Source organism: Rattus norvegicus, chromosome 6 (assembly GCF_021556685.1).
Source record: "Rattus norvegicus strain SHRSP/BbbUtx chromosome 6, alternate assembly SHRSP_T2T, whole genome shotgun sequence".
Lineage (NCBI taxonomy): Eukaryota > Metazoa > Chordata > Mammalia > Rodentia > Muridae > Rattus > Rattus norvegicus.
Genome location: NC_141539.1, coordinates 20,319,371 through 20,331,708, shown reverse-complemented (window position 1 = coordinate 20,331,708; position 12,338 = coordinate 20,319,371). Strand labels below are relative to the sequence as shown.

The following is a 12,338-nucleotide window of genomic DNA, read 5'->3' as shown; positions in this document are numbered from 1 at the left end:
CCTTCCTTCAAGGCCAGTAACACTGTATCCCCCTGGCCATTTTTCTATTGTCATACTGCTTCCTTTCCCAGACTATGGCAGGGGACAATTCTATGGTTATAAGATCTCACATTGATTAGATCGGATATATGTATATAATTCAGGATAATCTCTCATTTCAACAAAATCCTTGAGTTTTAAGTTTACTGCTTAAATTTTATGCATGTGTGTATGCATTTTCACATATGTGTGAGTACATTTGTGGGTTGCACAGTGGCAGGGTTGGGGGTCTGGGGGGGATTGAGATACACCCAGAGGTCAACCTCAGCTGTTTCTCAGTCAATACCCACCCTGTGTTTTGAGACAGGATCTCTCACAGTCTAGGGATCACCAATGCAGCTAGCCTAGCCGGCCAGCAAGCCTCAGGGATCCTTCTGCCTCTACCTTTCTAACACAAAGATTACACACATAGGCCACCACACCCAGCATTTTAATGTGGTCCTAAGACTGAACTCTGATTCTCTTGGTTGTACAGCAGGCATTTTACTGACCAAGTTATCACAGCTGCAAAAATTCCCTTCCGCTATGTAAGGGAACTTGTTCTTGGGCTGTGGAGGAGGCCGGCAATTACTGGATCCCACCCTAGTCCCAACACTGATATTTCTACTGAGACACAAGACCTTAGACCTGACTTTTCCATCTCCTGAGGAGTTAATTACTCTCCATAGATATTTTGTAAACTGTCTGACTGATTGGACATCAAATCAGTTTATAACAAGGTTTTATAGGCAAGCAATAATAATACTAACAATGGCTTAATTTTTCTTTATTCAAATTATAAGCTCAATCTGCTACACCATAAGCTTGGTGTCATCTTCTCTATGCCTCTTCTTCAAACGTGCATGGGTCCCCTCTACTTTAGGAGATTGGGACTTAGCTCAGTGGTAGAATGCTTATATACAAAGCACGAGAGGCTGGCTTTAGTCTTAAATATTGAAGAAAACAAACAAACCAATCACAAACAACATGACAGAAAAAAAATCTACAAAATACCCTTTACTTTTCCTATCCTTTGCAGTAGGACATTGCAATAAAGAAAAAAAAATATTTCAACATGTGCTACCTATATTTTTTTCCCTCCCATTTTATTTACCCCTCAGAATCCAAAGACTTAAGGTCTGTTTTAGTTTCTTTCTGCTCGCTATTGAGAGCATTCCTGAAATTCTTTCAGTTCACCTTGAAGTCCAAACACGCATGGTTCCTGTGGCTCTCCTGACTCCTCGCAGCTGACTTCTGATTCTTCCACCACCTCTGTCTCTCATGGACACCATCCAGTGAACATTTCTGCACACACATCGTCCTGCCCTCTAAGTCTCAGTGGCCAGGGCCTCAGTCTTTTCAGCTGTTCTCCCGCCTGGCTAGTTTGCTTATCCATCTACATAACTCGATCATTGCTTTAGCAATCTTGGCCTAACCATCTGATCTTCAGTGTTCACTTGACTTCTTTCCCCATTTGATTGACTTACCCAGTGTTGTTTCCTTAATCACAATGTCTGTGTCATCTCTTGCTTCTGTGCTGTCCTTATGAGTCCTCTTACTCATGCAGGAATGATTCTGGGTGCACTGTTACCACTTTCTCTGTCACCACGGCTACAGTAATCGTCATCTTTCTTTTTCCATGGATAGTGTGACAGCTCTTCTCCCCATTGCTTAATATCTTGATGGCATTTTAAATCCCCTGGGCTCTGAATCAATGTATTGCCATTTTATCCAATATTCTTCCTCAAGAGTCTCCCATCTTTGCTGGACCACGGTGTCCACCGACCATGAATGAAATGCTTCTTCCTTACCACCAAAGTGTTCCCATTCATCTACAGCCAACCACATTACCACTGACCGAGAAATATCTCATCTCCCTGCTCCTTCTGCTGTGTCCTTCAGCATTCCTTTAGGTGACATTTGACCATTCCTATAGGTGACAATGTTGTACACACCTACAACAATCTTTCCATTTATCTAGAAGATCCTTTTCCTTCTGGCTTGCATATGTGAGATGAGAGATTAGGGAACAGATTAGCAACCAGTGATCCATTTGGTTTGGTCTATGCACACCCATCTTCTAGTATTGTGTTAGGCATAGTACCTGTAAACACTATGATAGAGACCTCTGAATATGAAGGGTATGGGGGCAAATCCGGCACAAACTGGATTGGAGTACAAGGCAAATTTGTGTCTTTCAGTAAACTTTTAAGGAAGATCTTCTATTAGCTACCTAATACCTACCAATAATAGGGTGTAATAGTGACATCAGATGAATTAAAGAATCATTCACAGTGAGCAAACGTTGATGTAATCCAAGCTGATAGTCAACATAGACTCCCTTACTTACACCCCTAGCACCAAAGCTCCCTCTTCTTGTGTATCCTACAACAGGAAGCCCCAAACAGTACTTTGGAGCCTTGAGTCTCTCATACATGTAGCTCAATGTTCTCTTGCAGAATATTCTGTTCTGTTGCTTCTCTTGAAGAAAGTCTTCTCAGTAGTTTGTAATCTGTAAGGGCTTTGGTTTCAGGCCAAGAACCTGGAAATACCTGACCCAGATCCTGACTGCTATCAACATACCACCTTTGCCCAGGTTAATAACAAAACAGAACAAAACAAGACAAAAAGCAAAGAAAAAAACAAACAAAACAAAAATCCCAACACCCCCCCCCCCCAAATCCACAAAATTCTTTTGTGCTTTATTTTCTCATTAATCATTCCCATTAGTGTGCACACACAGGCCACGCCTCATCAAAATACACTGTGCCTTATTTCCACGTCACCCCCTCCCTACTAATTACTCCTATGAACAAGAACACTCTGCTCACCTTTTCTTCCTCCTATTCTTCCTCGGATCTACTCCAGTCAAGCGCACACCCCAACGCTCTTGAAGCTCTTACAGTTAGGCTTGTGGTGACTTCTGCACTGTCAAGCCCCACACTGAAGTCCCAGCTCTTGTCTTGGACAAGTCACTGACTCTGGGGGCTGATGAATCCCTCCTGTCTGAAATACTTGCTTCTCTTGGCTCCTGGGACTCTGAACTCTTGTATCTCTTTGACCGATTCCTTTTGGCTCCTCTTGCTTCCCTGGTCTCCGATAGCCAGCGATTTTCCATGTCTCAGCCCTTGACCTTTCCTGTCAAGGCTTACTCTCTGGCTGACATCATCCAGTCTCATGGTTGAAGCCTCATCTATATTTGGATTCTCTTGGTCCCCAGTTTCTATCTTTAGCCTGAACTTCTTCCTTTAATTCTGTGCTTGCACATCCCATGGCTTGCTCAGTGTCTGTACTTTGGTAGCTAAGAGAACTCTTAGTGCACTCCGCCTGAGTTCCTAATGTGGTCCACACTTCCACGTCCCTCCAGCAGCCTGTGCTTTGTCTGCCTACTCTATTGTCATCCTCCGTTCCGTTGTCACATTGGAATTCCTTTTGGTTTCACTTTTAAGACCTCCCCAGAAACCACACGCTTGTCACCATCTGACAGGCCACCTCCATCATGGTCTAAAAGCTGCTACCTGCCTGTGCATTAAACAAACAGCAGGTACCAGTACAGACCCTGAAGTCCCACCATGAAGACTGGAAACTGCGGCCCTGCCAGTGAAGAAAGACCTGAGCAAGGTGCTCAACTCTGCTTCTCCAGTTTCCTCACTGAGAAGGCTGGGCTACTGGCAACAATGGTGCTACTATGACTAGGAGTTGTAGAAAGGTTTAAAGAAAAAAAAACATATAAAATACTACCAGCTGTTGCGGTAAAAAGATAAAAAGACGCAACCGGTTCCCGCGCATGCGTACCCTTGTGGTCTTGCTCTCCCTAGTTCCAGCTCTAGCAGGCCCATTGGAACAAGCGCTAATTCATCCCAGCAACTTCATGCTGCCCCCAAAGGACTCTCTGACCCAGGCAGGTCTCTTGTCACGCCAGTTTCATACAGAGACCGCCTATCTCGCGGCTCTCTTACTGCGAACTCTGAGCACATTCCCAGCACCCACCCCCCCACCTCCTCCACCTCCCCGCCTCCCCCACCCCCCACCCCCCACCTCCCCCACCCCCCACCGCCCACCCCGGTCCCAGTTGAAGCTACCTCTCTTAACTCTCTGCGTCTGCTCTGTTTACATCCCCAACATCTGCCCCCTAACAGCTATGGTAGAAACTCCCAACAACTCGTTAAAATCAAGACTCTGCAAAAGACAACCCAACAATCAGATTTATATATTAAATTTTCAATCCACTATCCATCCACACAGTAAACTCACAACCAATTGGTAAGGCTATAAACTGCCCTAGATAAGTTAAATTTGCCTACAGAAATCCATCCCAACATCCCAACTACCTTGGCAATTCAAGACTGCCCTGATCTGGGTCATCCTTCCTTCATCTTGATTCTCCTTCCTTCTCCTTCTCTCCTGCCTTACAGAAGCTTTGTCCTTATTTTTTTTTTTACTGTCCAATCATGACCTTGACCTAACTGGTGCCAGCCCTCACCTGCATATTGACATCAACCTACAACCAGCCCCTGTCAAATAGTATATGACCAATACGTGCTAAGTATTATCTATGAACCTAAAAAGACTCCGTGGCAACAGGCGAAAGGTGGTCAGCAGAATCAGAGAAGTTATGGAAATGACTACTCTGCTGAGCATAAACCCAGAAGATCTTTAGATCCCAAACCTAAGACAGGCGTGGTGGTGTGTGCAGTAATCTCGGTGCCTTGGAGGCAGAGGCAAGGCGATCAAGACTTCAAGGCCATCCTCAGACAATAGTGAGTGCAAGGACAGCCTAGGCAGCGTTGAGATGCTATGTCAAAAATGCAAACATGACTAAGTAAGTAAAAATTGATTAATTAATACCCGAACCCATGCCGAATCAGGATAGAGAATGTTTGTCAACTGCTGCGACCTGTGCTTGATGCTTGGTCCGTTGTATCTTGGTGCAGCTTTTCTCTGTCTTGCAGTTTTACAGACAGCCCATTGCGGAGATGCCTTGATCTGGTAGTATTTAGTGTCATCGTGCTGCTTTCCTCGGCTTTAAGAGCAATTCCTTCTCCAAATCTCCTTCCACATCCCAGAAATCACAGAGGGCCTTCATCTCAATCCTGGCTCTATTCTAGGTTGATCCCCCAATAACTCTTAGGGATACCATATCTGGCTTACTGTCGCTGCTACCAATTATCACATTTAAAAGTGAGCCCTACAGGGAAGGGAGAGGCAAAGATTAAAACAGAGACTTAAGGAACACCCATTCAGAGCCTGCCCCACATGTGGCCCATACATATACAGCCACCCAATTAGACAAGATGGATGAAGCAAAGAAGTGCAGACTGACAGGAGCCGGATGTAGATCGCTCCTGAGAGACACAGCCAGAAACAGCAAATACAGAGGCGAATGCCAGCAGCAAACCACTGAACTGAGAATAGGTACCCCGTTGAAGGAATCAGAGAAAGGACTGGAAGAGCTTGAAGGGGCTCGAGACCCCAAAAGTACAACAATGCCAAGCAACCAGAGCTTCCAGGGACTAAGCCACTACCTAAAGACTATACATGGACTGACCCTGGACTCTGACCTCATAGGTAGCAATGAATATCCTAGTAAGAGCACCAGTGGAAGGGGAAGCCCTGGGTCCTGCTAAGACTGAACCCCCAGTGAACTAGTCTATGGGGGGAGGGCGGCAATGGAGGGAGGGTTGGGAGGGGAACACCCATAAGGAAGGGGAGGGGGGAGGGGGATGTTTGCCCGGAAACCGGGAAAGGGAATAACACTCGAAATGTATATAAGAAATACTCAAGTTAATAAAAAAAAAAAATGATACTGTCAGACAAAGACAATGTAGCACCAAAAAAAAAAAAAATCTTCCCCATCTCTCCATGTATCCAACTTCTTTATTAAAAAGGGGTGTCAGCTTGAGTTGTTTATTTATTACATACTATGAAAAGACAGTAAAAATAACAGCAAAAATTATAAAATTAACTTTAGATTTAAGTTTCTGGACAAAATTGTGGTTAATTTGAATGAAAATGACTCCTATATGCTCATATGTTTGACTGATTGTCATCCATTTGGTTCAACTGTTTGGGAAGGATTAGGAGGCATGGCCCTATTTGGGGAAGTGTGCACTGGGAACAGGCTTTGAAATTTTAAAAAGTCCACATCATAAAATAAATAACTCTAAAAAAAAACCAAAAAAAACAAAAGAACAAAAAACAAAACAAAACAAACAAACAAAAAAAACAAAACAAAAAACCTTGCATCATTCCCAGATCCCCAGTCTCTCTCCTCTCTTTGCCTCATGGCTGTGGATCAAGATGTGAGCTCTCAACTACTGCTCCAGTGCCATGCCTGCCTATCTGCTGCCATTCTCGTTGCTATGATAACCATGGAACTCTTTGGAACTCATGGAACCCCAAATCAAATAACTTAATAACTTTTCTTGACTATGGTATCTTATAGCAGCAATATAAAAGTAACTAAGATCAAAACTATTAAAATAAATGAAACTATAACCATCAAAAAAAAAAAGTGAGCCCTATACATCTAGCCTGCGTGGCTCAGGGTCAGGTCCTCTGCCTCTATACTATGGCTCCCAGTTTAGTGTTTTATGGGATTCCTGAGTGTACAAACAAGCGGGTCTCTGATTCTTGTGCCTTCTCTTGGGCTCTTTTCCTTCTGTTGGTCTGTCTTGTCCAACTTTGATGAACATTTTATCTTATATTTATATTTCATTTTGCTATATTAAGAAGTGAATGAATGAAAACCTAGACAATAGGGTAAAGGTTAACAACTGAACTGTCACTTAGACTTGCTGGGAGGGACACACAGAGTGACACCGGATATATCAACCACTCCAGGACAGGGCCCATATTCAGGAGCAGCTGACCAACACATAACTGGACTCCACAATTATTTTTTGTATGTGTACTTTTGTCTGGTTACGGTATGGGTATGGTTCTTACTTTGTTTCCTTGGTTTTGTGAGGCTCTGTTCCACTGAGTTTTGTTTTTTTGAGAAAGAACTTAAAGTTGGGTAGATAAAGAGGGAGAGGGGATCTGGAAGGACAGGCGAGGTCAAGAGTATGATCAAAATATATTGAAATTTAAAAATTATTTTAAATAGTAAGATATGATTAAAGCTAAATTAAAAATGAGCCCTATAAGTATAATTAATGCAGTCATGAATACCATTTTAAATTCTCATTTTATTGGGAGAAAGCAGGGCCAGAATTTTTGAGAAAAGCGGTTACTACAGAAAATTGTTAGCCACCAAGCAAGACTGGAAAAACTAATTATTACCCACAAATTCCAAGGTGAGCCCAGCCAACCAGGCCTCTTTGGGAGAAAAAAATGGACTAATTAAATAATTTTCCCAAACACCCAAAAGTAACCTTTCCTATGTGCGACTAAAGGTCATCAGTTGAAACTTTAGGAATTTCTTTTGGCTAAATGTTGGGGTTTCTAGGAGAGAACCATTTTCTGTGGTGTTGGGATTTCCTCAGGGTTCCTAAAGCATGAGGTGTCTTGGCTGGAAAACACTAAGAGACATCTCCCTCACTGCCAACCCTCTCTCTGACTTGCCACTCACACGATCCAAGGCTCTCCATCACAAGCAGGTTGCCGACACCAAATAAATTAGGCAGATGGAGCTCATATATCAACGCCACCTACGCCGATTCCTTTTTGGCCACTGATGCGTTCCCCTTCTCTCTTCTAATCAGCCTCATAAATCTGACCCTGACAAGGTCCTGCCCATCTCCATCCTGTAGTCGGGGGTGAGATGGTAATTTGTCCCCAGGCTTTCATTCGAGTCTCTCCTTGAGTGACCACCAATGCCATGTGGTACCCACTCATTACAGGGGCTCAGGTGTGACCATGAGGGTCGTGTGCCAAGAGCTGCCAAACAGGTGACTCCTTCCAGGACAGCATGGCTCTCCAAGCACTGTGCACATCAGATGCTCACGCTCCGGTCCACAGTGCTGATGAAATCCTGGCGCGCTGAGCGCTGTGCCGAATAGATCGCACCCTGGGCCAAATAGATCACACCCTGGGCCGAATAGATCGCACCCTGGGCTATTCTTCCGAGCATCCAGTTGTTGATAGTTTTTCACATCCAAGCTAATAAATGCCAGGACTCGCCCGTTTTTTTCCAAGAGATTTATCCAAAACAAGAACTGAAGACAAAAACAGAGCTGTTCAGGGTGTGACTTTGCTCTCCCGAGTGGGGACAAATGCTTATGTGACCCTGTTGCTTTGAGTTTGACTCGACCTTTGTCTCCAGATCTTGGCCAGGAGAATCAGGAACGTTGACCCAGCTCATGCCAGTAGTGGAGTTTATGTTCCTCATTACGTAAGCAGTGGTGCCTTCTGCCTTCTAGGAGATGCGTCTTTCAGTCTGGACTGTGTCTGAATCCTTGCCCTTCTCTCATTCATTCCCTTCTTAAAAGGGAAGGTGGAGAACATATCCCACCCCATCAGAGAAGAAGGAGAGGGGGTGATGGGAGAAAGGATTGTGGAAGGAGTGACCGGGAGTGGGGCAGTGATTTGGATGTAAAGTGAATAAGTAGGTAAGTGAATGAATGAATGAATGAATGAATGAATGAATGGGGAGGGTAGCTTTCTCTCTCTTCTCATACAGGTGCTGTTCAAGGCTGACTCAATGTCCCCGTGTCCTCCGAGAGCTTCTCAATGGTCCAGATACCCATACCGTATGATTTGTGCAGCTGTGGGCAGTCATTTCACACACAGGCCTTTCCAGATCATCCACTCTAAAGAGCTTGGAGGGTGAAAACACCTCCTTGGGCCCAGCAGCTCCTCTCTGCTGCTCGAAAATCTGCATTAGCCCCCCTCTGTGGGCCCATAACAAATAGGCTATTGAAAGAGCACAATGGCCCCTCCTAGTTTGGGTACACATCATCTCACTGACACTACAGGGAATTTATGTATCTGGGGGCTTTAAACCGGGCCTTCATGCTTTCCAAGGGCCCAGTCCTTGGAAGGGTCATGTTCTGAGCACAAGATTATGGCTGGCCAGAGTGAGCAGTCACCAGAGCGTGCTGTTGGAGATGCAGAAGTGATGAGAATGAGTGCGGCCATCGGTTATGTTGAGAGCTTGCTATGTGTCAGCTCCCACTCATTGTCTCTGAGGGCTTGGTCTTTGTCTTCTTTAGAGTCTTCCGGCATCCTCAAGGAGGGTCCCATTCTTACCCCCACTTCACAGACGAGGAACCAGAGGCTCAGAGTCTTCTCTTTCAATGAAGTTCTGTATTTTCCAGGGTCCCCGAGCCTCGACCCCGAACTCCCAACCTCTCAGCTCTTTAAAGCCATACTTCCCTTGAGCAATCTCACTTAGTCCCATGAACTTAACTGTCCGTATGCAATCTGTACCTGTATGTTGATATCACTAAATCTACATCTCTACTCTAAACTCTTCCCACTCCCTCTGCTTGGGAACAAACCCAGGGCCTTGCACACATCAAGAAAACATTCTACCATCAAGGAACAGCCTCAGCCAGGCTGCCTGTCTTAGTTGTAAATTCACACATCCGACTGCCTTTTCCACTGGGCTTGCTAAGTGCTGTCTCAAAGTCAACATGTCCAAAACATTCTTCTGCTTCTCTCTCTAAATGCTTTTTTCCTCCGGTCTTCCCCTCAGAGCTCCTGGCAAACTGTTTAGGAACTCACAGCATTGCTGTGAGTCAGACCTCCACTGGTCTCCCTGTTTCAACTCCTGCCTCCTTGGTTCATGTGCTAATGGTATCTACCGTGACTGGGTCATCCCCTCTGACTGGTTGTCCTGCCTGACACTGGCCATCCCCAGGCCCTGGCCAATTTCACATAGCGGTCTGAGTGACATTTACAGACATGAATCAATTCATGCCCTTTCCCTGCTTAAAACTCCTTAAAGATTTTCTTTTGATTCAAGTCCAAGCTCCATGTATGGTTGGACTTGACTAATGCTGCAATGTCATCTTGTTCTTGAGCTATTTCCCATTCCTTCATCCCTCATCAACTATGCTCTATCCACGGCACTCATTTTCAGTTCCTTCATGATACAAAGTTCTGTCCTTCCTTGGGGCCTTCGTGCTTGGAAGGCCCTCTCCCTGGCCTATAGGAACTCTGCAAATAGTGTTGAATCAATGGAGATGATAGGTTGTCTCTTTTATTTGAATGTAAATAGCAACATGGACATGTGTAACTAATAAATTATCTAGCCATTTGCATCTATGACATCTACATTAGATGTTCTTACTATTACAGGCACAGGGGAGGGAAGAGAGTGGAAGGATAGGATGGCCCTGCAAGGTAGACGTTTATAGCCTGGTCGCTCATATTTATGTATCTGAGAAGGTGGGTGACCGCTTGCCTTGCAGAGCATGGTTAGAGAGCACTGAGTCTCTGTTAGGCAGGCTGTTTTGGCCTAAGCACCCATGTGGATTCCCCAGGTCCTGGGTTCTTTGTACAGATACAGCTGTGATAGAAGGTTTATGTCTGAGAAAATGGGTAGACATTTGGCAAGTCTGGCCCTTTTGTCCAGCAGGGCAGCCTCACAGATGGTTGTGAATCGGAGGCTTTGGACATCTTAGATACATCCAATTCACTTTAGTTGTGGAATATGGCCCAAGAGCATAGAATCGAACCCTAGTATCTGCAAACACAGACAAGGTGGGGGGGGTGCAGTTAGGTATGACAATTAGCCAGCCGCCATCTGCCAACACATCACACTTTGAGTGGGACTTAACATGGTTATGGGTTTCTTTGAACATTTCCCCCCTACCATATGTGCTTAAAGGATCCAAAAAGGAATCAGCTTAATCCAGGAATGTGTAAAAGAATGGTGACATTCTGTGCTGTGTCAGTGAGATGAGAAACGTATCAGCCACCATCTATTTCAGGGCTTTTGTGGTATTTTGTGGTTTCAGGCATCTAGTCTGTGACAAAATGGCACTGTCAGGATGATTTGCCACATGTGTGGGATCCAGGAGAGAACCATGGTGTGGGTGCTGCCTCTAAAATATACCTCTGGGTTTGCCCTGGACTTAGCTGACAGAAGAAATGACTTCCTTTCATCCAAGGGCCTGAGATGGTGCTGCCGCCATGTTTTTCAGAGTGGAAACTTCTGTGTCTGGACTAGGTTTTTCTCTTGGATGTTGTTTGTGACCCCGTGATGTCATTTGCCCAAGCTTCTCATTGCTCCTTACATTTCTGTTTCCCTCCTCTAGCAACCTAAAGCTTCCTGAGGGCATGCATGGGCCACGTTTCCCTCATGTTGGCAGAAGCCAGTGAGACCTAGCACCAAGACTTACATTGGAAGTGCTTAATATATCTTGAGTTAAAATAACACTGCTTCCAGAGAAAAACTTAGAGAACATACCCCAAGTATTTTTAGAAACGACATATTGTAGATCAAAAACATAATTGACTACATCCTTACATTAAGTACTGGAAAAAAAAATGTGTGATATTACCAGGAAAAAGAAAGCCTCGCTTTTCATGAGTTGGTTCCTAGTTTTGGTTAAATGACATGGGCTTGATCCAAGTTCAAAATAAGGAAGGGTGGTACTTGGAATCTTGGCACTATAGCAGAAAGGCAAAGGTCTCTTAGAATATTTATGACCAGCAATGTTAGCTTAGCATTGACGTGTCAATAAATCATTGTCATAGTGCCATAGCTCTGGGATACATGGAGGGGTGTGTGTGTGCGCGCGCGCGCGCGTGTGTGTGTGTGTGTGATCTTTTTATAAGGAAATATTTGTGCAAAGAACTTCTGACTCTAATGATAAATACAATCAAAGTTTGGCAATCAGATATTATGGCAAATGTGTTTAAGGAAGGCAAAAAGTGTTGTTTTCTAATATTTCAAGATGGCCAATATAACAGTTGGGGCGTTTAAATGCTTTGGGAATGATGACTGTAGGAAGAGCTTGTCCTAAATCCTAGGGACAAAGAACACCGCTATGCCAATCCGCAGGTGAGGTGCTAGAGACACAGCAATGGCTACTGGAGAAGACCCAGGAGGGTGGACACAAATGACACTTCAAAGGAAAAAGCTGCATAATTTGGAAAATTCTGAAACACCGAATTTGAGGGGCTTATACGGATTATCAACAGGAGAGGAAAAGAGAGCGGGGGCAGGGCAGCTACAATGTAGGGAAGGACAAACTTGACATTTAGACATGCTGTTCAATACAGCGGAGTTCCCAGGCGGAAATTCTCCGGATTTCTCCCTGCCCCCTTCAATACAGGGGCATTTGGTCTGGAGATAGCAAAGACAAATTTTAGACGAATGTATTAAGCAACGTTTGAAAATGTTGAGGTCCCAGCCTGCTGATGCT

The 12,338-nt window shown here is 44.5% G+C and overlaps 1 long non-coding RNA gene across 2 annotated transcripts in view; it reads right to left on the bottom strand.

The window, feature by feature from the left end:
- LOC120103476 (uncharacterized) overlaps nucleotides 1-3,001 on the bottom strand; it is a 50,634-nt gene extending 47,633 nt beyond the window's left edge. For both annotated transcript variants that reach the window (XR_015622223.1, XR_015622224.1), the window contains exon 1: nucleotides 2,850-3,001. This is a non-coding gene — a long non-coding RNA (uncharacterized LOC120103476). The remainder of the gene's footprint in view (nucleotides 1-2,849) is intronic.
- Between the last annotated feature and the right edge of the window lie 9,337 nt (nucleotides 3,002-12,338).